General features: G+C 41.7%; 1 long non-coding RNA gene across 1 annotated transcript; it reads left to right on the top strand.

Moving 5' to 3' along the window:
• Positions 1-830: 830 nt before the first annotated feature.
• LOC122460969 lies at positions 831-22,306 on the top strand. Its single transcript, XR_006282640.1, has 3 exons — positions 831-958; positions 5,944-5,950; positions 22,296-22,306. It is a non-coding gene; the product is annotated as an uncharacterized LOC122460969 (long non-coding RNA).
• Positions 22,307-23,326: the final 1,020 nt, after the last annotated feature.

Below are 23,326 nucleotides of genomic sequence, written 5' to 3' on the forward strand. Positions count from 1 at the left end.
GACACTAGCCAATATCTCCAGTCCCAGACACAACACTAGGGACCTCTGTCTTGCAGTGTCCAGTTATGCCCACTGGACGCTGCAAGATTATATGAGTTAGTCAATTTAACAAAGAAATTGATATATACCAGGCTTGTTATCTCAAGGGGAGTCTCTGACATACTTCAAACCAAACCACTGTTCAGGTAGAATAAATAAACAGATTTATTAACTATAAAAATAGATTTTAAGTAATTATAAGTCAAAGCATAACAAGTCAGATTTGGTCAAATGAAATAAAAGCAAAACGCATTCTAAGCTGATCTTAATACTTTCAATGCCCTTACAAACTGAGATGCTTCTCACTACTGGCTGGCTGGCTGCCCTTCAGCCAGGCTCTCCCCATTGATCAGCGCTTCAGTCGTTTGGTGGTGATGTCTGTAGTTGGAGGTGGAAGAGAGAGGAAGAGCCTGGCAAATGTATCTCCCTTTTATCATGTTCTTACTTCCCTCTTGGCTTTACCCACCCCACATCCTTCAGAGTCAAGTGAGCATTACCTCATCACAGTCCCAAACTGGCCGAAGGAATGGGGGTGACTCACTCGAGAGTCCAACAGATTCTTTGCTGTTGCCTAGGCCAGTGTCCTTTGTTCCTGTGAGGCTTGGCTGGGTTAGTCCCATACATGCCCTGATGAGATGTGAACTGCCCCTCTGCTCTTGAGGAGTTTTTGCCTAGGCTTGCTTTAAGCCTTGATGACACATTTTCAGCCTCATAACTATATACATAAAATTGTAACTGATAACATTACTGTAAGAACAATTATTATTATAACATTATCATAACAGTAATGCTCAGTACATCATGAGCCTTCTGAAAACACCCAACATGACAAACTTTGCATTAGATATCACACAATCATATTATAAGGATGAACATGAGGGTGTAGAGTGTTCCCACGAGGTACAGAATATCACAGGGGGTTTTCTCTCCAAAATTTTTCATGATTTTTCTTCATTTTTTCAAAGAAAATTTTCAAAATATTTGATGGGAAAAATTATCTCACTCTTACTCCTACCCCTTTTATTTTCCAGTTTGGAAAAAAAAGAGGGAGATGGGAGTAAAAAACAAGAGGAAAAAATCCCCCCCCAATAAAATTCAACCAAAGTGAACATTTTGGTTAAAAACCCAGTTTTTCCTCAAAAGAAATGTGTATGGAAAATTTTGATCAGCGCTACACACATAAACATGTAGTTATTCCATGTGTAAGATGTTTAGTGACATATACCACTTGAGTGACAGCCGGACACACATTCCTTCAAAGGAACCTTACTATGTCTGAAGTAGAATGAAGGCTCACACTGTCATCACAGCAGACGTGGGAGGGTGGACAGGATCCTCCTCAGCGTTAGGAAGTAATTACCCTGCACTGCCAGCATAAAGCTGCTCTAAACCTGGAGGATCTCTGGTCTGACTGGGGATCCTAAGTTGGTATGGAGCCATTATAGCAGATCCTACACCATCTTGTGTCCCTGCAATTGGAGTATGGTGAAGAAAAAGGTGACACTGCTGGGCCATCCCTGGTGACCTCTGGCTGCAGTGATAGTTCATCAAGGCAGTTGCAGCTGTCACAAGTTAACCAGGCATATGTGAGTGATATATAGCCCTTGCACTGGCCCTTCATGCAACAAGTTCCATTCATACCCATTCCAAGGTCTCTTGATAGAACAAGCAAAAAAAGCTGCACAAAACGTGAGCCTCTCTTAGAGAGAAGTACTGCTTTTCCAGAGAGTCAATTTATAATTAAGAGATCCTTTTGAGCTGCCAATGTTTTTTTTTTTCTATTTACAGTTAATGAGCTGATTTGTCAGTCTAAGACAAAGGAGAACATTTTTATTAGAGGGTAAGCTGAGTGGTGTTTACATGCTTATATAACAAAGTTCTTCATTTGAAGTTCAGCCTGCTTTAAAATCATGGACTCAGTGTCCTACTTGACAACATGCTTTCACTTCGGTGCAGAAATCAAAGTCTAGTGGATTAAACATGGAATCAGAGGTAGGAATTTCTAAGCTCTGCCTGTGGATCACTAGGTATCCTTGGAAGTCACTCAACCTATAGGGCTCTTTTCTTAAAGTGAGATCTTGAGTCTGAACCTGCTTTTACATGTGCATGTGGGAAGTGGATATTTGCCTGAGAAAATGACTAGGCAGACACCTATGCACACCAATACCATACACACATGAAAATAATTGATGGTAAGTGTGACACTATACCCCATATTCATCATAGTGATGTTATTAGGATATGATTATGGCATAAATATGATGCATTTTGTACAAGATATGTCTTGTCAGGTGTCAAGGTTCCTTCCCCACTCTGAACTCTAGGGTACAGATGTGGGGACCTGCATGAAAACCTCCTAAGCTTACTTTTACCAGCTTAGGTTAAAACTTCCCCAAGGTACAAACTATTTTACCTTTTGCCCTTGGACTTTCGCTGCCACCACCAAATGTCTAACTGGGTTTTTTTTATTAAGAAAGAGCCGTTTGGAAACGTCTTTCCCCAAAAAATTCTCACCAAAACCTTGTACCCCCCCTTCCTGGGGAAGGTTTGGTAAAAAACCTCACCAATTTGCATAGGTGACCACAGACCCAAACCCTTGGATCTTAAGAACAATGAGAAAACCTTCAGTTTCTTAAAAGATGAATTTTAATAGAAGAAAAGGTAAAAAGAATCACCTCTGTAAAATCAGGATGGTAAATATCTACAGGGTAATTAGATTCAAAACATAGAGAATCCCTCTAGGCAAAACCTTAAATTACAAAAAGACACAAAAACAGGAATATCCATTCTATTCAGCACAGCTTATTTTCTCAGCCATTTAAAGAAATCATAACTTAACGCATATCTAGCTAGATTACTTACTAAACGCTAAGACTCCATTCCTGTTCTGTCCCCGGCAAAAGCATCACCCAGACAGACACAGACCTTTTCTTCCCCTCCCCCCTCCAGCTTTGAAAGTATCTTGTGTCCTCATTGGTCATTGTGGTCAGTTACCAGCAAGGTTATCCTAGCTTCTTAACCCTTTACAGGTGAAAGGATTTTTCCTCTGGCCAGGAGGGATTTTAAAGGTGTTTACCCTTCCCTTTATATTTATGACACACACCCCAAATCACAGATAGAGTGAAACGCTGGCTGTAATTTCTTCCTGGAGCTCTAGGAAAAAACAGAGTTAATAAGACACATGCACCTGTAAATACACTACCAAGTATATAAAGACTAACAATATTTTCCACATCTCAAGGACAATTTTAACCAGTTGATTCTGGGAAAGTTTCATGGGAGAATGCATCAGCCACTTTGTTAGAAGCTCCTGAGATGTGTTGGATGTCAAAATCAGAATCTTGGAGAGCTAAACTCCACTGAATAAGTTTTTTGTTATTTCCAGTGATGGTATGAAGCCACTGTAGCGCAGCATGGTCGGTTTGCAGATGGAAACGCCATCCCCAAACATATGGGCATAGCTTTTCCAGAGTGTAGACAATGGCGTAACATTCTTTTTCACTGACTGACTAGTTGCTTTTCCTCTCAGACAGCTTCTTGCTGAGAAACACTACAGGGTGGAATTCTTGATCCGGTCCTTCCTGCATTAAAACTGCTCCCACACCATGCTTGGACGCATCGGTGGTTACTAGGAACGGTTTGTTAAAGTCTAGGGCCCTTAGTACAGGGTCAGACATGAGTGTCGCTTTAAGCTGGTTAAAGGCCTTCTGACACTCTTCAGTCCACTGAATGGCATTTGGCTGTTTCTTTTTGGTTAGGTCTGTCAGTGAGGCGGCAATTTGGCTGTATTGCGGTACAAATCGTCTGTAATAACCGGCCAAGCCTAAAAAGGATTGAACCTGTTTTTTTTACTTTGGGACAGGCCACTTTTGGATAGCATCCACTTTGGCCTGTAGGGGATTGATAGTTCCTTGACCTACCTGGTGTCCAAGGTAAGTCACTCGTGTTTAGGCCTATTTGACACTTCTTAGCCTTAACATTTAGTCCTGCCTCCCTTATGCGCTCAAAGACTTTTTGTTGATGTTCCAGGTGTTCTGCCCAGGAATCCAGAAATATGGCTACATCGTTAAGGTAGGCGACTGCATATTCTCCTAATCCTGCTAGGAGACCATCTACAAGTCTTTGGAAGGTGGCGGGTGCATTTCGCAGCCCGAAAGGGAGTACATTAAATTCATACAGCCCGACATGTGTGGTGAAGGCTGACCTTTCCTCGGCGGATTCATCTAGCGGTACCTGCCAGTATCCCTTGGTTAAATCTAAGGAAGAGATGAACTGGGCCCATCCCAGTTTGTCTAATAGTTCATCTGTGTATGGTATTGGATAGTTGTCTGGGCGAGTTACAGCATTTAGCTTACGGTATTCCATGCAAAAACGTATTTCCCCTCTGGTTTGGGAACTAAAACCACTGGAGATGCCCATGCACTGCCAGAGGGGCGGATTACACCCATCTAAAACATATCCTGGATCTCTCATTCTATAGCAGTTTTAGCTTGAGGAGACACCCGGTAAGGTTGGACTTTAATTGGGTGAGCATTACCTGTGTCAATGGAGTGGTATGCCCGTTCGGTCAGTCCTGGGGTGGCTGAGAACATCAGTGTGTAGCTAGTGCACAGCTCCTGGATCTGCTGTCACTGCATAGGCCCGAAGGTCATGGAGAGGTTCACCTCTTCCACACCACCAGCACTTTTCCCTTTGTAGTAGACACCTTCAGGCCATTCAGCGTCATCTCCTCCCTGGGTTGTAAACTGACAAACTTTTAATTCTCTGGAATAAAAGGGCTTTAGAGAATTAATATGGTATACCTTAGGCTTTCAGTTGGAGGTAGGGAATACTATGAGATAATTAACAGCTCCCAGTGCTACTTCCCATGACGGTTCCATTTTATGGCCCTGGAGCGCCTTTAAGACCATGACCTGGTCTCCTACTTTGAAGGAATGCTCTCTGGCATGTTTATCATACCAGGCTTTTTGCTCTTTTTGAGCATCCTGTAGGTTTTCTTTAGCAAGGGCTAGAGAGGTTCAGAGGGTGTTTTGTTGGTTGGTTACAAAGTCCAGAATGTTAGTTCCTGGAGAAGGTGTAAATCCCTCCCATTGCTGCTTCACCAACTGTAATGGCCCCTTAACCTCGCTGCCATATACAAGAACAAATGGTGAAAACCCTAAACTAGGATGTGGTACAGCTCTGTAGGCAAAAAGCAACTGCTGCAACACTAGGTCCCAATCATTGGAGTGCTCATTTACGAATTTATGTATCATGGCCCCCAAAGTTCCATTAAACTTCTTCACCATGCCATTTGTTTGATGGTGGTAAGGAGTGGCAACCAAGTGATTTACCCCATGAGTTTCCCGAAGGCTTTCCATAGTTCCTGTCAGGAAATTAGTTCCTGCATCTGTGAGGATGTCGGAGGGCCAACCTACCCTGGCAAAAATGTCTGCTAGTGCCTGGCACACACTTTGAGCCCTGGTGTTGCTTAGAGGTACTGCTTCAGGCCATCGGGTGGCAAAATCCATGAAAGTCAGTATGTATTGCTTTCCTCTGGGTGTCTTTTTCGGAAAAGGACCCAGAATATTCACAGCTACTTGCTGAAATGGAACTTCAATGATGGGGAGTGGCTGGTGAGGGGCTTTGACCTGGTCTTGAGGTTTTCCCACTTTTTTGGCATACCTCACAAGACCGAACATAGGTAGAAACATCCTTGCCCATTCCCAACCGGTCTTTGGTCCTGTTCACCGCAGCATGGCCACTAGGATGATTGTGGGCTAAACTCAAGAGCTTGACCCGGTACTTAGTTGGAACTGCCAACTGTTTCTGAGGATGCCAGTGTTCCTGGTGTCCACCAGAAAGAGTTTCCTTGTATAAAAGTCCTCTTTTTATAACAGACCTAGATCGATTAGAAGAGCTGAGGGTTGGGGTTGCAAGTACTGGATTCTGTGCTGGCAATGGGTCTGGTGCTGGTTGTTCTGCTGGTTCGGGGTCTGGGACTGGCTCTGTCTGGGTCTCTGGGACTGGATCCACTACTGCTGTTGCAGACATTGGCTTGGTGTTCAGGTCCATCACCTCTGACCGGGTCCTGGTAGAAGTTTCCGGAACAGAGCTGGGCGTGTCGGCTTGTTTAGCCTGGTTGCGGGAGACCATTCCCACCCTCTTGGCTCGCTTCACATGATTGGCCAAGCCTTCCCCCATCAGCATGGGGATGGGATAATCATCATAGACTGCAAAAGTCCACGTTTCTGACCAGACCAGTTTGACTTCAAGGGTTGAATCATCACTTGGATCTCTGGGTTGATTAAATTGGGGTCCACTAAGGAAGCATGGATAGCTGACTCTTGTGCTTGTGTCATAAATATAAAGGGAAGGGTAAACACCTTTAAAATCCCTCCTGGCCAGAGGAAAAACCCTTTCACCTGTAAAGGGTTAAGAAGCTAGGATAACCTTGCTGACATCTGACCACAATGACCAATGAGGACACAAGATACTTTCAAACTGGGGGGGGAAGGGTCTGTGTCTGTCTGGGTGATGTTTTTGCCAGGGACAGAACAGGAATGGAGGCTTAGAATTTAGTAAGTAATCTAGCTAGATATGCATTAGATTATGATTTCTTTAAATGGCTGAGAAAAAAAGCTGTGCTGAATAGAATAGATATTCCCGTTTTTGTGTCTTTTTGTAACATAAGGTTTTGCCTAGAGGGATTCTCTATGTTTTGAATCTAATTACCCTGTAGGTATTTACCATCCTGATTTTACAGAGGTGATTCTTTTTACCTTTTCTTCTATTAAAATTCGTCTTTTAAGAAACTGAAGGTTTTTTTCATTGTTCTTAAGATCCAAGGGTTTGGGTCTGTGGTCACCTATGCAAATTGGTGAGGTTTTTTACCAAACCTTCCCCAGGAAGGGGGGGTACAAGGTTTTGGTGAGAATTTTTTGGGGAAAGACGTTTCCAAACGGCTCTTTCTTAATAAAAAAAACCCAGTTAGACATTTGGTGGTGGCAGCGAAAGTCCAAGGGCAAAAGGTAAAATAGTTTGTACCTTGGGGAAGTTTTAACCTAAGCTGGTAAAAGTAAGCTTAGGAGGTTTTCATGCAGGTCCCCACATCTGTACCCTAGAGTTCAGAATGGGGAAGGAACCTTGACATGGTGAAAGAGGTGGGATTAACTTGAAATCATTTTGAGATCAATTTGAGATTTTTTGAACCAGAAACACAGATTTTAAAAGGGAATTTTTTTTCACTTTGGACTGCTGTAAAGTAGGTGTCCAACTGGAAGCAGTTGGAGGTTTTTTTCTCTGCTTTGGGGCCAGAGCAGAGACAAAAGGGAATTGTCTTTTGTGAGCTGGAATTTTCTCTACCTAAAGGCAGGGTAGTTAACCTCCTGCAGGGAAATTCAGAAGTCTTCACAGACCTGAAGTTGTTTCTACCTAAGAGCAACTAGAGGAGTTTTCTGCCTATTTGCCTGGAGACAAAGGTGTTAGTCTTGGGGGTTTTTTTAGGATTTTGATTTTTTGAACAAGGAGTACAGATCTTAAAAAGGAACTATTTTTTTTTCCTTTGGGCTGCTGAAAAGCAGGGTTTTGGCTGAAAGCAGCCAGTTTTTTTCTGCTTTGGGGCCAGAGCAGAGACAAAAGGGAATTGTCTTTTGGGAACTGGAGTTTTCTCTACCTAAAGGCAGGGTAGTTAACCTCCTGCAGGGAAATTCACCAGTCTTCAAAGACCTGAAGAAGATTTTTTTTTTTACCTAAGAGCAACTAAAGGGGTTTTCAGCCTATTTGCCTGGAGACAAAGGTGTTAGGGTTGTGGGGTTTTTTTGAATTTTTTTTTGTTGTTGTTGTTGGGGTTTTTTTTTGAATTTTTTTGTAGGCTGACAATCACTATCAGAGAATATAGATATATTACAGCACAGCAAAATTTTACAAGCCAAGTTTTTTGTTTGTTTGTTTGTTTTATTTCTAACTCTCGGGTGTAAAGTTAGTTAAAAACAGAGACGTAAAGATGACAGAAACCAAGACACAACACAAATTGGAGTTAGCCACACTGGAGGCAGCAAAAGAGGCAGATAAAGCCTTAGAAGCTGCCCACAGGAGAGAAATGGAGGCAAAGGACAAAGAAATGGAGGCAGAGAAAGAGGCAGAACAACACCGAGAGGCTGCTCACAGGAGAGCTATGGAGGCAAGGTACAAAGAAATGGAGGCAAGGCCAAAGAACTGGAGGAGAAGGAAAAAGAGAGGAAGCATGTGGAGGAGGAGAAGGAAAAAGAGAGGAAGCATGCACTGGTGATGGAGAAGGCAAAGGCTCAGCAGAATATACCAACAAACCCTAGTAATCCTTCTCCAGGTATCACTTCCCATCCCAGAAAGTTTCCCACCTACAAGACAGACGATGATACCGAGGCCTTCTTAGAAAACTTCAAAAGGGCCTGCCTTGGGTAGAGCATATCTACAGACCAATACATGGTAGAGCTGAGGCTGCAGCTCAGTGGACCCTTAGCTGAGGTGGCGACTGAAATGCCTAAGGAACACATGAACCAGTATGAACTGTTTAAAATCAAGGTGAGAGTCAGAATGGGGCTAACCCCCGAGCATTCCCGTCGGCGGTTCAGAGCCCTAAGGTGGAAACCAGATGTTTCATTTACCCAACATGCCTACCACATTGTGAAACATTGGGATGCCTAGATATCAGGAGCAAGTGTTAAATCTCCAGCAGATTTACCCTTCCTAATGCAAATGGAACATTTTTTAGAGGGTGTTCCTGAGGAAATAGAAAGATGCATCCTAGATGGGAAGCCCAAAATTGTAATCGAGGTGGGGGAGATTGGAGCCAAATGGGTGGAGGTGGCAGAAAAGAAAAAAACTGGTCGCAGTTGGAGCGTATACAAGAAGGGACAACCTCAGACCACCCCCTACTACCAGGGGCTGCCCAAGGCCCCAGCTAACACCCAAGGAACCCTCCAGACACCTTATCATCCCACCACACCATTCTCCAGCAATCCACCTCACCCCAGTGACCCATCAGTTGGACGATGTTTTAAATGCAACGAGACGGGGCATGTAAAGGCCAACTGCCCCAAGAACCCCAACAGATTACAGTTCATTGCACCGGAATCACACCAGATGTTCTCAGGCCCAGAAACCTCCCAGATACCCTTGAAGCGGAGGGAAACTGTGAGTGTGGGCGGGAAGAAGGTCATCGTGTGGAGGGAAACTGGAGCACAAGTGTCGGCTATCCATGCTTCCTTAGTGGACCCCAATTTAATCAACCCAGAGATCTAAGTGATGATTCAACCCTTCAAGTCAAACTCTTTCAATTTGCCTACAGCCAAGTTGCCTGTCCAGTACAAGGGCTGGTCAGAAACGTGGACTTTTGCAGTCTATGATGATTATCCCATCCCCATGCTGTTGGGGAAAGGCTTGGCCAATCAATATCTTATCAGGCGTCTATGGAAAAGTTATGATTTGCTGAATATGAGTATCCTATTTGTATGCATGTATCATTTTTTGTATCTGAAGTTATGAATATTGACTAGGTATCTGTATCTCAAATGTGATTACTCTAGGAACACCCACAGCTAGCATTTCAGACACAACAATGAAGAAGCTAAACAGCGCTGATGACTCTTCAGCAAAGACAATGGACTGTGGCAGAGCTTAGCCTTCCTGTTAACATTTCAGCCAGCCTGTAAGTAATGGCAGCTATGACTCAGCAAGGGCATGTGATTAGACCACATGATACTGAACTCCATTTTGGTACCTATATTTTTCCACAAACTGGGCTGGGAACTGAGTTTGGAACAAAGGGTTCCTGCCATATGGTAAATCTATATAAGGTGGGGTGTGGCATCATCTAGGAGCCTCACTCTCCACACGAGGACACACCTGAGGAACAAAGACTGAATTGGGGGAAGTGCTGTTCCCAGGCTGGATGGATTTCTAGCCTGTATATGGAAACATGTGTTCTGCTTGTATCATCAGCCAGGGTGAGAAATTGTTAATTCATATCCAGTCGATCTAGTATGTTGGGCTTAGTTTGCATTTTTGTTTATTTGCTAAGTATTGTGCTTTGATCTGTTTGCTATCACTTAATCTATTTTTGTGTAGTTAATAAACTTGTTTTTTGTTTTATCTAAACCAGTGTGCCTTTGAGTGAAGTGTCTGGGGAAAAGTCTCAGCTTGGTTAACATGGGCTTAATGCATATCCTGCCCACATTGAGGGAAAGATGAACTTTATTATTGAGCTTACCTTGTATAGATCCCTGTGAAGTGTAAAACGGTATAATTTTGGGTTTATACTCCAGCAAGAGTGGAAGATGGAGAAAGTGGAAAACTGGCTGTTGCCTCCTGCCTGTCTGAGTGGCTTAGGTACAGCACTCAGGTAGCTCAGTTTGGGTGTGTGGCGCCACCTGCTATCGTGTTGGGTGATAACAGGATCTGGAGAGGCTGAATCATCAGCAAATCAGTGTGGGCAGGCCCAGCCCAGCTGGGTAGTTAGAAGGTCTGAGTGGTTCCCACAGCTGCCAGACTTCACCCCAGGGGTGACAACCCACCACAGTAAGTATGGTTATTTTATGCACAAGTGTGCATGGAGAAGTGGATTGCTTTCATTTTTTAATTAGGCCTTCTGTGGCTTAGTGTCAGGACCAGAAATAACATCATATATCTACCCCAGATGAACATTGTGAAGTTTAAATTGTCAGTGTTTGTACATCACTCTGAAGATAAAAAATGCTACTAAGTAATAAATATTATTTACTATTAAAGATACAGGTGCAAACAAGTTGCTTGCAAGAATAATCAATAATTGTTATCCCATGTACTAGTTTGGCAAACAAAGAAGAAGGTACCTTGTGTTTGAGTTGCCTTTACATTTCCAGAGACAAGGTGGGTGAGGTAATATGTTTTATTGGACCAGCTTCTGTTGGTGAGAGATAATCTTTCCTACTTACACAGAGCTCTTCTTCAGAAGAGTTTAATACATAATTCCAGTATTTAAAAAGGGTAAAAGCAATGATCCAGGGAACTATAGACTGGTCAGCCTACATCAAATCCCGAGACAAAATAATGGAATGGTTAATATGGTACTCTATTAACAAGTAATTAAAGGCTAAAAATATAATTAATGCCAGTGAACATGTTTCCATGGAAAGTAGGTCTTCTCAAACAGCCCTATTATGTTTTTTTACAAGATTACAGGCCTGATCAATGAAGACAAATGTGTTCCAATATACTTGGATCTCTCCGAAGCATGATATCTTCATTAAAAAAAACCTTGCATTATATGGGATAAATAGGGCACACATTAGATGCTTTAGAAGTTGGCTCTGACAGATCTCTAAATGTAGTTGTTAATGGGGAGATATCAATATATGGGTTGATATATATACATGTGTATATATATGGGTAGTACCTGCAGGATCCTCTAGGGATCAGTTCTTGGCCCAACACTATTCAGTATTTTTATCAACACACAAGGCTGTCTTGAAAAGCAGTGACTCAGAAAAGCACTCCAAGTTTAAATGTCAAAAAGTCATTTTCAAAACTCCTCCAAACCTATTCTGGTCAGATTTTGGAAAGAGCTCAGCTCTTAGGGAGGGATCTAAAGCAAGTGGCCAGATTTCCCAAAAGACCTCAGTGCCCAGCAACTTCCCATGAAGATAATTGGGAGCTGTTGGGTGCTCAGCTGTTTTAAAAATCTGATCCTAAATGTCATAGGTTATGGATGGCCTGTTTTGGGAAGCGAGCTCTTTACACATGCAGCATGAGATGCAACATAAAGGCTGGGCAGCAGAGACCCTTCCTTCTTGCAGTGAGGGTATGAATGGCAATATGGTTCATTTATAAACAAAGTTAAGGAATCATAGTCAGACAGGAATTCCCCACGGGATGACTTTACATTATTAGCTATGGACACTAGTCCTGATCCTCCACTGATGTGTGCCTGATCAGAATGGTAGTGTTTTACACTTGTCTGAATAATTATACTAGGTGCAAAATGTTGGGAATGGATAAGGATAGGTACATGTGGTAAGGACAGGGGTTGAGATGAGGAATAACTGGCAACGTAATATTTTTATGTGACCTGTATATTTAATTGGAAGTCACGGTACCTGGAATCTAGGCCAGGCACTTCCATTGTGTATAGTACATATAAATAAACAGATATTGCTACAATCTTGTACTGAATTCTCCACAGAGTTGACTGAGACATGGGTGTGTTCACTGACAACAAAATTAGTTCTTGAATCACAGCCAATGAGCCTCAGAAGGAAGGGTGGGCATATGTGCTCTATTCACTCACGGTGGGGAAAAAAATTACTAAGTACTACTGCCTACTTAAACTACATTAACATGTAAATCACCACACACCTGTATTTGCCCTGGGGCCCCAAGTGTGGGAGGAGATAAAATAATGTTTATTTAAAAAAATCATTCTGTCATAATCTATCACTGTTTTTAAGCAGCTGCGTGTGGGCTGATGTGTTATCTCTACCTCTAGTGAAAATGACTAACCGCTAGGAAACCTGGCACAATGATAGCCTAGTATTTTTGGCAGCACTGTGAAAGGATGTAAAAATGACTATGATAATATGCATCCCTCATCCCCAGGTTCCCCTGAGAGCAGCAGCTTCAGTCTTTCAATCCAACACTCAAACTGAATGAGTGTGAGGTTTACAGGAATTAACTGGTGAACAGGATACATGGAGAAGCTAGGCAAATAACTTGTAATAAATAATTCATATTAGAAATTTGACCCTTCTTCCTCATTGCAGATTATCCTTCAACATATCAAAGTTTTCTCTATTTTATTTGAAAATATTCATTTTAACAATTTATCTGAATAGTTCATCATGTGTAGGTCATTCAGAGTCACTTTGTTGTATGCATCCAATATTTGATCTATTAAGTTTATTTCTAACCCTTCACTGTAAAGATTGGATTTCTAGAGCACATATTCTGCATTACAAATTCAAACTTCACTTTCTACAAATATTCTGCAATATTTGCTTCTAATTCACTGTGTCATTGAACATTGCTTCCAGTAAACATTTGCTAGCGTATTCATGAAAGGAAAAAAATTAGTTTAAAATGTGAAAATTCATTTCACTTTTTTCAGTGAGCACGCATGCATGAACTCATTTTCAGTTTCTCTCTTGTTATGTATCAAATTAATTACATACAAAACAATATGATAAAAGACTGTTTGAAGTGCTTAACTTTGTGATCTAAAGTTAGGAAATGCCAGATTTATGGTTCCCCATGCAACCTTCATTTGCCCCCTTATCCTGTGTGTGTGGCGGGGGAGGGGGGTATTGTGTATTTGTGTTTATGGATTTCTGTTTTTTTTTCCTCTCCCTCACTTTCTTCCTCCCTCTATCTCCTCTCCCCTATTATTCAGTGACAAAATGGGGGGAGGAAAGAAAAAAAGGAAGGCGATGAGTCAAAAAACAAAAATTTAATCAATTTTTTTAAAATTAACAAAACCACTCCTTTTTTTAAAACATATGGTAAGAAAATGACTTCAAAATATTTCACTAATTTTTGGTCCTATTTTGACCATCTCTAAATCATGACTATCAAGCATCCTACAATAGTTAATCTCATGATCAAAAGTGTAATCAGTCATAATTTTCAGGGAGGCAGGATCCCAAGTTATATGAACCAGGCCTCTTGTATATCCCAAGATATTATTTTTAGACTCTGGAAGGAAGAACCATTGATCATCTCCAAATCCACACTTCCTCAACAGCACAATCCAAGAAAAGCTTCACAAAGGGATCCTCTCATGGAGTCCTACTTCTCTTCCCCTATCTGCAGCTCACCCCACTCTGAACAACCTCCATTGACATTTCCTTGGGAGGGAGTCATCCAGGCCCTTTCAATCCACAGCTGGCTAAAAAACACAACCAGGAAAGAAAAGGAAGAGAAGAAAAGAATCATCTAGAGAAGAAAACAAAAAATCCAACTGTGAAGGGACACGCCCTTCCACTGGCCCCCCCCCAGGAGGCTAATGAGCCCCTCTGGACTTGTGCTGCATTAACGAGGCACACCTGCACAGCTTGTTCAGCCTGGAGGAGGAGGGACTTAAAAGGGGAAGCTTACCCTAGGAATTGGGGGGTGACCAGGAAGAAGGCTGCTCCATGCAGAAACTGCTAGTAACAGAGGCAGGCCACTTGAGGAAGAGATAGCCATGGAACACACTGTTTCGAGAGCTGCCCTGGTTGACAGCCAAGCAACACACCCAGTGCTTAATTTGTAATGAACCAGGTGCTGGGGGCTCAAGCAATTTTTTTTACTTTCATAACTGATGCAGCAAGCCCAGAGGTGCCAGGGCTATGAACTGCCAAGCCTAGAGGTGCTGGGATCCTCAGGCCTGGCACAAATTAAACACCAAACATGCCCCAGGAAAAGGAGGAGAGGATAAACCCCATGAAGGGGCAGTGGACTTTGTGAGGTTGAGCCTGTGAAACTCTATGCAGGGGCTGTCTGAGAGACTGACCTCTGTTCCACCCAGACTCTCCTGTGCCACAAGGGGATGGCAGGAAGAAGAACCAGCCCCCTGCCGGGGTGTGATTGCCCCAGAGAACTCACCCAAGTGCAACCACTGGGGGAGTAGAGAGGGTAAATGTCAGACAGTGAGACTTAGGGGTGGAGCTTAGGGAGTCCTGCCCCCTCCTGCATGAACATATTGGTATAAATTTGGGGCAATCAATTAAATGAGAAATTCAGATACTTAACTCAGATGATACATGCTGAAAGTCTCCAAAAGTATTACACTCTGAACATTCTACACCAAATGTTGAAGCTGTGCCTACAAAATATGTATGCTCATGTGCCATCTGGCTTCACAAAGCAAGAATTTGTGCATGCTCATTTGTAATCTCATACATAAGTACCTCTGAGTGCACAGAATTAACCAGTTTGTGAATGCAAATGTGAATTTTTTTGGAAATGAAATTGTTCAGGCTTTTGGTGTAATCATATTTAAAGGTTCATTTTAGACACCCGTGGGTGCTTTTTGGAAGAGTCCCTTTCCCCTGAAATACATGGTGTAATTAAATATTAGAAACACTTCTCCTTATAGCCATTTTACCAAGTGCTTTCAGCAGCCATTGACGGGCTAAGAGAAGATATATCTATACTAATGGCTCTTAATAAAAACCTGTCAGATGCTGTAGTCAAAAAGAAAAGAAAACTCATAGGAATACAGTGGCTGTAAACATGTTGTCATGACAACTTCTATCTCTAGTCTCGAGAGCGGGGATGAAGACCATGGAGAAAAAACTTTATAAGCATAAATGACCAAGCAGCACTTAGAATTGTGAAAAACTGCCCGAACATTTCTGGGAAAATGTGGTTGGCTGTTTTTGGGAGCTGGTGAAGAGAGGAAAGCAAAAAAGATTATTGAACAATGATTCAAGAATATTAATGAATTTTGAAAAATACTAAAACAAAATGAATCTCAGAAAATCACTCTCCTAAAATATAATGCAATCCCTGAACATTTGAAGGAAAAGAACATGGGCATGTGTTTTTAAAATGCAGCAATTTGGGCTTGGGGAGGGTGCACTTGAAGTTAGTGCCTTCCTAGATTTTATTACAGGACACACCATCATAAGATTGCACTCCAAGACCATAACACTGAGTCCTCGTGTCATGGCAACATTGTGTTGTGTGTTGCCTCATGACATCATTCAATGTTGTGACACACATGCAGTGTAGAAATTAAATTCAAAAGGATTCCCTGGGGTTTCCCCTCAATCATCGAATGATTAAGAACTATTTGTATCTTGAAAACTTTGATTGTAGAATTTAGGGGAGAAGTACAGAAATGGGAACAGCCCTACAAAAAATGGGATGAATGACAATCCTAAGCCATACTATAAAACTCTCATTGCATGTGCCGTGATTAACATTTCAATGCCAATGGCTGGAACCAGTTTTGTTAAGCATTGGAAAATTAATAATAATGTTCTGAAATGAAATTGCTCAGAATACATTATAACGTTTATTATTCCAAATTCTGTAAAAGTGGCCTGTATCCTGTGCAACATATTCAATCTAAAGAATGTGGTTGTGGGCCCTGAATTACACATCTTTGCATTCCCTTAATCTTCCCCTGTGCCTTCTAACCAGTCCAATCACCATTTTTTAGTGGAATTCATAAATTTTAACATGAGTAGATTAGATAACATCAGTAGATTTCATTCTGCCTCAAGTGTTACATTTCAGCATGCTGTAGATTGAGTAATTGCCTTGTAAATGATGCCAGGGGACAGCTAGAGATTTGGGCAGCTAAACTGGGGACATTTGGGGGCTCTTGGCATTCAAGGAGGGATGGAAGCTAGGTTTGCTACCTAAGAGGCACTTGGGGGTCTTGGTAATGGTAAGTACATCTCCTCTTTAACCTGTGTTTGAGCAGGGGAAATAGTGACTGAAAGGTAGATATGAATTTGCACTGTGATTCAGCAGCAAAAATGAACACGGTAATTTTTAGTTGCATGTACAGACGGATCGTGTCAAGGTGCAGCGAGTTAATAATCCTTCTCCATATAGCTGCAGTGAAAATAAACATGTGATATTGCTTTCACTTCACTGTTTATCATTACCCAAAAGAAATGTCCAGAGTCGAGAGTGTTTAAAAAAAGAGCAATGACAATTATTAGGGAGTTAGATGAGTTCATTTATTAGACACGATTAAGGCCTTGATTCAGCAACATACTCAAGCAGGTGCCTGAATTTAAGCACATGAGTAAGTTTTTTAATATGAGTTCTATCAGAAGCTCTCTCTAGAATTCAATTAATTCTTTTAGGTTGTTCAATATCTCCCAAAAGACATGGTGAAAACTTCTTACTTTTGATATTTAAAACTAAACAGGAAGAATGTTACAAAAGATACTGAAGAAATCAGCCATTGGCTGGGAGATGAACTACACGACAAGAAGTATTTTTCCCCCATCTCTATTTCTATAATTACTTCTACATCTGTATATTAGGGCCACATCAGTCCTGTTGTCATTCTCAGCTATGCTGATAAAACCTTTATAAAATTGCCCCATCATGTATTCCCACGTGTGTGTGTGTGTGTGTGTAAACATCCACCTTCTTCCCTATTCCTCCCCCTGCAAAAAAAGTTCACATAGTTATCAGGAGTTGCAGTATTGGAGAGCCTAAAAATCTCCCTATTCAGCATAAGGAGAGAGGTATTATACCATTTGTGGGAGAGATTGGAATCTCTCTCTGTCATTATGTTCCCACAAACCTCTAGTAAGACTTCACCAACATACAGGGCTTGATTCTTCATTGCTCTGCACTTTGCATATAATTTATATCATTCTGATTGGTAATTTCACACCCACTTTGAACCAGTGGTGCTGGAACAATTTCTATAGTGGGGGTGCTGAAAGCAGAAACCATGTATTTTGGTTGTTATTACTACTTCAAACCAGGGAGTGAGACAGCACCCCTAGTTCCCACACCTATGCTTTGAACCGCTATCAAAACTACACCGGGGTAGGGAAACTGCAAGTCAGGCCTACAGGTTGTAAAGGATATGAAATGCCAGAAAAATTAGCATACTTAGCTACAATATTGGATATGTTTGGTTGATGAGCTGGACAGTTGAAAAGAAATATTCTGCTTGAAAGGTAGGATTTTTATAGGATCATACCCAAAATGTAATCAAACTTTTTACTTATCTTAATTAAATTTGGTTTATATACAGTGAGATGTACAGAACTTGCATTTTCTTGGTAAGGATAAGCATCCCATCTAAATTAATTTGCTTTCTTTTTCTTTGTCACTGTGTCGAGTATCCATCTTCACGTCTTAAGACTATTTATTTGAAACCTGGAGTTCAAGAGATTTGTACCAGCAAAGAAATAAGTCCATACAAGCACACACTTGGCAGTATTGTGTAGCCCACAATGCTTAGTGATAGTTATGCATCACAAAGTTCAAACTTCTTTAAATAAACATAAAAACACTAGGTATTTAAATGAATGATAGTTCAAAACAAGTGTAATTTAGCTGTTTTAAAAGGAAGAAGAGAGAAAGGATGTAAAGGATATCAGTTCTCTGATTCATTCTGAATACATATATTTTCACCTGTGGAACTAATCTCGAGGAACGTAGAAGCCCACACTAGCCATCATTCTCAGTTACAGAAATAGAACAAATAAGAGTTTCGTGCAGGATGGAAAGAAAGAAGGGGGGGGACCACTCAAGTCATCTGACTCACCATGGGATAGTTACCAAAAACAATTCTTCAAATAGCTAGTTTGCAGCTGTACATAAGAAATTCATTCCAGTTCAACTGAGTCATCATTTAAAGGTACATGTATAGCAGAGAGATGCCAAAGAAGGGGAGAAGATCAATTCTACTCTACTCTGAACCACTGAACTTTCAATAATCTGAAAGATCAACAATGTTGTACAGTCAGTGTGTTGTGCAATTGTTTTTGTCATTCTATTTTAAGACAGCGTGTATATCATATATATTCTACTAATGTAATAAAGCTCTGGATCACAAAGTAACAAAAGCAACAGAGACATACTGTTTAGTGATAATCGGAAGCTAAATTGCGGTGAACCAAAAAATCTCTATTCAAACAGTTCTAGTCATTAGTCATTATTCAGATTCAGATTTACGTACTGGTATAAGTTTCTTATATACAGCTGCAAACCAGCTATTTGAAGGACAGTTTGCAAGACTTTGCAAAATTTTATTTTTAACCATGTTGTACATTAACCAATATATGTAGTGTTTTTTGTAGTGATGATGTTGTAGTATGTGCCAGCATTACAGTACAATGGAAACAAATCTCTTGAATGGGAAATGGTATTTTACAATCTCTTAATGTTATATTGGCCTTTGCATATATGGTCATAAATTTTAAGGGGCAAAGTTAAGATTGGAGGATTGATGTAAATTGGGAGGAGCGGTATAAAAGTGAGTAATGAAGTATAACAAAATGGCTGGATCGTTACCTGGTTTTAAGGTATAGACTCTTGGAAGTCTGATATTGTCTTTGGGAGTTAGCTGGACTTCAGTGGGACATATTTTCAGTTACTACTCCCTTTTTTAACCAGCTGCTAAACAAGGATTATGGGGCGGGTAGCCATGGGAAGGGGGAGAAAGGGACTCTGAAGGGACAATGAGCATGGAGAGAGGGAAGGGTAAGTGAATTTGAGGGTACCCTGGAAGAAGCAATGGGTGTATGAAAGATATAGTAGTTTGGAGGGGGGATTCTGGGAAACAGAGGTGGACTCTGCGGGAGGAAAGGAGCAGCTCCTTGGAAGAGACAGACTAGGAATGCAGAGTAGTGGGGAGCTCTGACGTACCTGCTCTGTGGCTGCAGTGTAGCAGACAGAGGAGTTCTTGAAGGTGGTGCTTGGTGGCTGGGGAAACTAGTAGCATGTGGGAGGTGGTTTAGAGGGCTAGGGACAGATCTGCAGAACAGGGAGGGGATTACTGGGACTAGGGTGGGGGGAGAAGAGGGTCTGACTGCTAATTGGGATGGAGCTGTTACCAATATGCCTGGTGGTTGAACCCTCAGGGCACTGGTTTAGAAAAGCACAGTGTCACACTGTTTTGAGCAGCTGCTGGCTCAGCCAGCTGACTGGGGAGACAGGAAAGGTAGCACCCTCCAAACTCCTTCCAATAGGTCTGGCTGTCAGAATAGCTTCCCACCTTTTGAGACTATTCTTGGTGTCTGGTTCAAAAGTCCATGGACTCTGGTGTACTTTGGATCAGGTCTTTGGTCATTACCATGGCAATTAATAACCAGGAGAGTGTTGAAAATTTGTTTGCCATCTTAGTGTGTCATTTAACCAAGGAAGGCCAAATAAATCAATTCCCCCAACTCCAGTCTGTGTTTGGGTTTTAACAAAATCTTTATACAACATCATCATGGATAAGAATGACTCATCTCGCACATATCTTCACATTTTTAGAGTCTAAAGCAGCTAGATTTCAACATCACAATCCTTCTTCCCTTGATGTAGCACACACAAGAACACAGGGGACACATTGGCTGAGATCCTGAGCCCATGTAAATAGGACCACAAGAACTGCCTCTAAGCACATCACTGAATGAAAGTGCATGGCCATTCCCTTCTCCTTTTAGATGTAGCTCCATGGATGTCAGTGATTTACACTGATTGAGGTCCTGGCCCATTGTTTCTACTGTATTGTGATATCATAATACTAAAGCCCTAGCGATATGCACAGTGCTATGTTATACTACCTAAAGATCTAAAATCACCTAGTGATTTTGGGTGCCTATCTGTAGCCACCTTTAAGGGAACCAGTGTTTAGAGGGAGCATGCTCAAGACTTTCTAAAAATCAGACCTACGTAAGGTGTCTTGAGTTGGGCACCTAAAAAAACTAAAGCTCCCCAAAATTACTACTCATTCAAGGAAATTTAAGTCTCATTACAAAGTTGTGTGCAAGAAAGCAGGCTCTCTTCTTCATTCCAGAAAGTAGGGAAGAAGTAGAGGGAGAAGGAGAAATTAGATCAGTCATAACTACTGTCTTTCCATGGGGTATTTTTAATGTCAGGTATTCTTCTGAAAGAGCATCCAAGTAGTGTAAAAGGGTAGCTATGATTCTTCATGAGGCAAAACTTTATTTTCCATTGATTCTTGAATTGTTCCAGTTCAGTCAAACCTAATAATGTAACATAATAATACTGCTCAGCTAGGTGAAATGAAATTATCTCTCTCTCACTTACTGAAACTCTTCATTTCTGACCTAGTTGGAGTGGCCTGCTTTTGAAACTGAACTTTTAAATATTTTAAATGATCGTGGAAACATTCAGCTATATCCATTTATCTACTTCTCACCATGAGTTCCTTCCCCATCACCTTCCACCCTACTGTGTAGGCAGCAGAGATGTGCTGCCAGTATGTTTGAGGGGCTGTGATGGGGTGGACTAGGCCCAGAGACCTTGCTGGAGGCCTCAGTATCCTGCCACATATGTCCTAGGAAAGGAGCAGTAGAGGAGTCCTTCAAGTAGCCTAGAGTGGCTGCAGGGAGCAGCCATTCAGGGCCAGGTAGGCCATATAAAAGGAGCTGCAGAGCGAGTGCTAGAGACAATCAATTCTTTGCTGGAGTAGAGAAATACAGATGGTGCTACTGGCTGGCCAAAGGGAACTGAAGCACTACGGACAGCTCCGTGCTGGCAGGGTCGGAGGCCATGAAGATGTGCTCTTGGCTGGCTTCTTGGCCAGAGCTTAGATGTTTTCAAGAAGCTGGAAATGTGTGACATGGGATGGATCACTTGATGATTACCTGTTCTGTTCATTCCCTCTGGGGCACCTGGCATTGGCCACTGTCGGAAGACAGGGTACTGGGTTAGATGGACCTTTGGTCTTACCAGTATAGCTGTTTTTATGTTCTTATGTACACTGATAGCAAAGCACAGCTTCTGTGTTTTGAAATTGTGGGATTGGGAAAGAGGCTGAAAGAGATCTAGTGGGGGGCTATAGCAAATGAGGGACTAAAAGTTTTGTTTAAATAGCTGGTGGGTTGCAAAAAACAAAGTCAAAACTATGATATTTAGAAGGATTTCTATGGGCCAGGGGATAAAAATCACCTCTGGCAGCATTGACTCAACAGTAAACTGAGAGGAGGGTGAACTTCATCTGAGACTAGGAAGCTATCCCAACCCTCCCTTCTGTTTGGTGCTAGCATTTCAATAAAGATCCCTCCAGCACATTGCTCAAGGACAAGGCATTACCATTCATTTCTCCCTGTACACACAGCTCTCGTTGCCATCTCTCTCCAAAGCACATCATGTTTAAGCAGACGCTAGCTTGGCTTTGTCCCTTTTATGATACTGATTTTTTAAGAGTTCAGCTGCTGTATTTTATTTTTAATAGACATTTCACAGATACAAAAACTTTATTGTGGCTTCTTTGTACAATCTTTTGTGCTAAATTGTCCCAAAATATGCTATGTCCACCACTCTTTTGTGTATAGGAAGGTGTTAATCTTAGTAATGAACTTCGGAAATGGCACTCAACCTCAGAAACACAGCATTACCTAAATATTAAATAACTTGTATGAATATTTCAAGGGTTAGGATAACACTTCATATTAAATTCACTGTTGAATTACTTATACTGCAGACACATTACACTTCAGTTTTTATGCAGCCACACAGACATAAAGTAGAGGCATTTTCCCACTATTGCTCCGATATTTGTTTTTGCTCCAGGATTCAATGATTGTCCGATTCCTTCCATACACCATTTAAAGGGTTTAAAGGCATGAAGGGTTTCATCTGCTATACACACACACAGACTTCACCTATCAATATTTAAACAAGCTGATTATCAATGGATAAGGCTACGATTATGTCATGGAAGTGATGGAATCCGTGACTTCCATTGATCTCCATGATATTTTCTGCCCCAGGGCTGGAGCTCCCAGCTGGCCCCCCCAGCAGCTCCCAGCTCCTGCAGAAGTGGGAGACCCTGCAGCTGCCTAGCAGGTGGGGGGACCCCCTGAGCTCCCAGCTATCACACAGAGTGAGGGGACCCCACAGAAATACATCCCCTGCCAGTGGGGGGACCCTAGAGTTCCCACTCACTGCATGTGACAGGGAACCCTCAGAGCTTCCTTTATTTTATCTCTTGGATCTGAACTTTGAAGTTTAAGTCATTCTCTTCTTAAAACACTGAACACTATTACCCAAATAAGGCTGCCCAACATTGATAAAATGTCACTCTCCAAGGTGTTGAAAGGGAAGGATATAACAGTACAGCAAAATCCCGCAGGCTGGACATAAGATGCTATAATTCATTAAGGGTCTGATTCTCCAGTGTTATGCCAATGTAACTGCACTGAAGTCAATAGAATTACATTAGTTTAAAACACGGTGTTACAGACTAGAGATTCAGGCACAAAGAGGGGAGAATTACAAACAGCTGTCCTTATGATAGCATTATCAAGAATAGTTCTATCATAATTTGTTTGCATTCCTTCTGTCACCTGTTAGAAGACAATAACAAGCCTGCCCCTCCTTCCACTAATGTAGAAGAAAGAATAAGACGGTTGGATGACACTTTGCATGACATGACAAGATTACTGAAAGCATTCAGCCATGGTTCACAAATGCTCTGAGGCAACTGTAGCCCTGTGACATAACAAGGTGTGTTCTGAGACCAGCATAGTCCTGGTCTGTGAGAAAGGAGGTACAGTAGCTCTTAGCTAAGACTTGATAGTAAACATGGAATAGGATTAACTGTGAACAGAATTTAGTGGGATAATTCTGCTCCTACAAGCTTCTTGGGCGC

The sequence above is a fragment of the Dermochelys coriacea genome, chromosome 1 (genome assembly GCF_009764565.3).
Source record: "Dermochelys coriacea isolate rDerCor1 chromosome 1, rDerCor1.pri.v4, whole genome shotgun sequence".
NCBI lineage: Eukaryota > Metazoa > Chordata > Testudines > Dermochelyidae > Dermochelys > Dermochelys coriacea.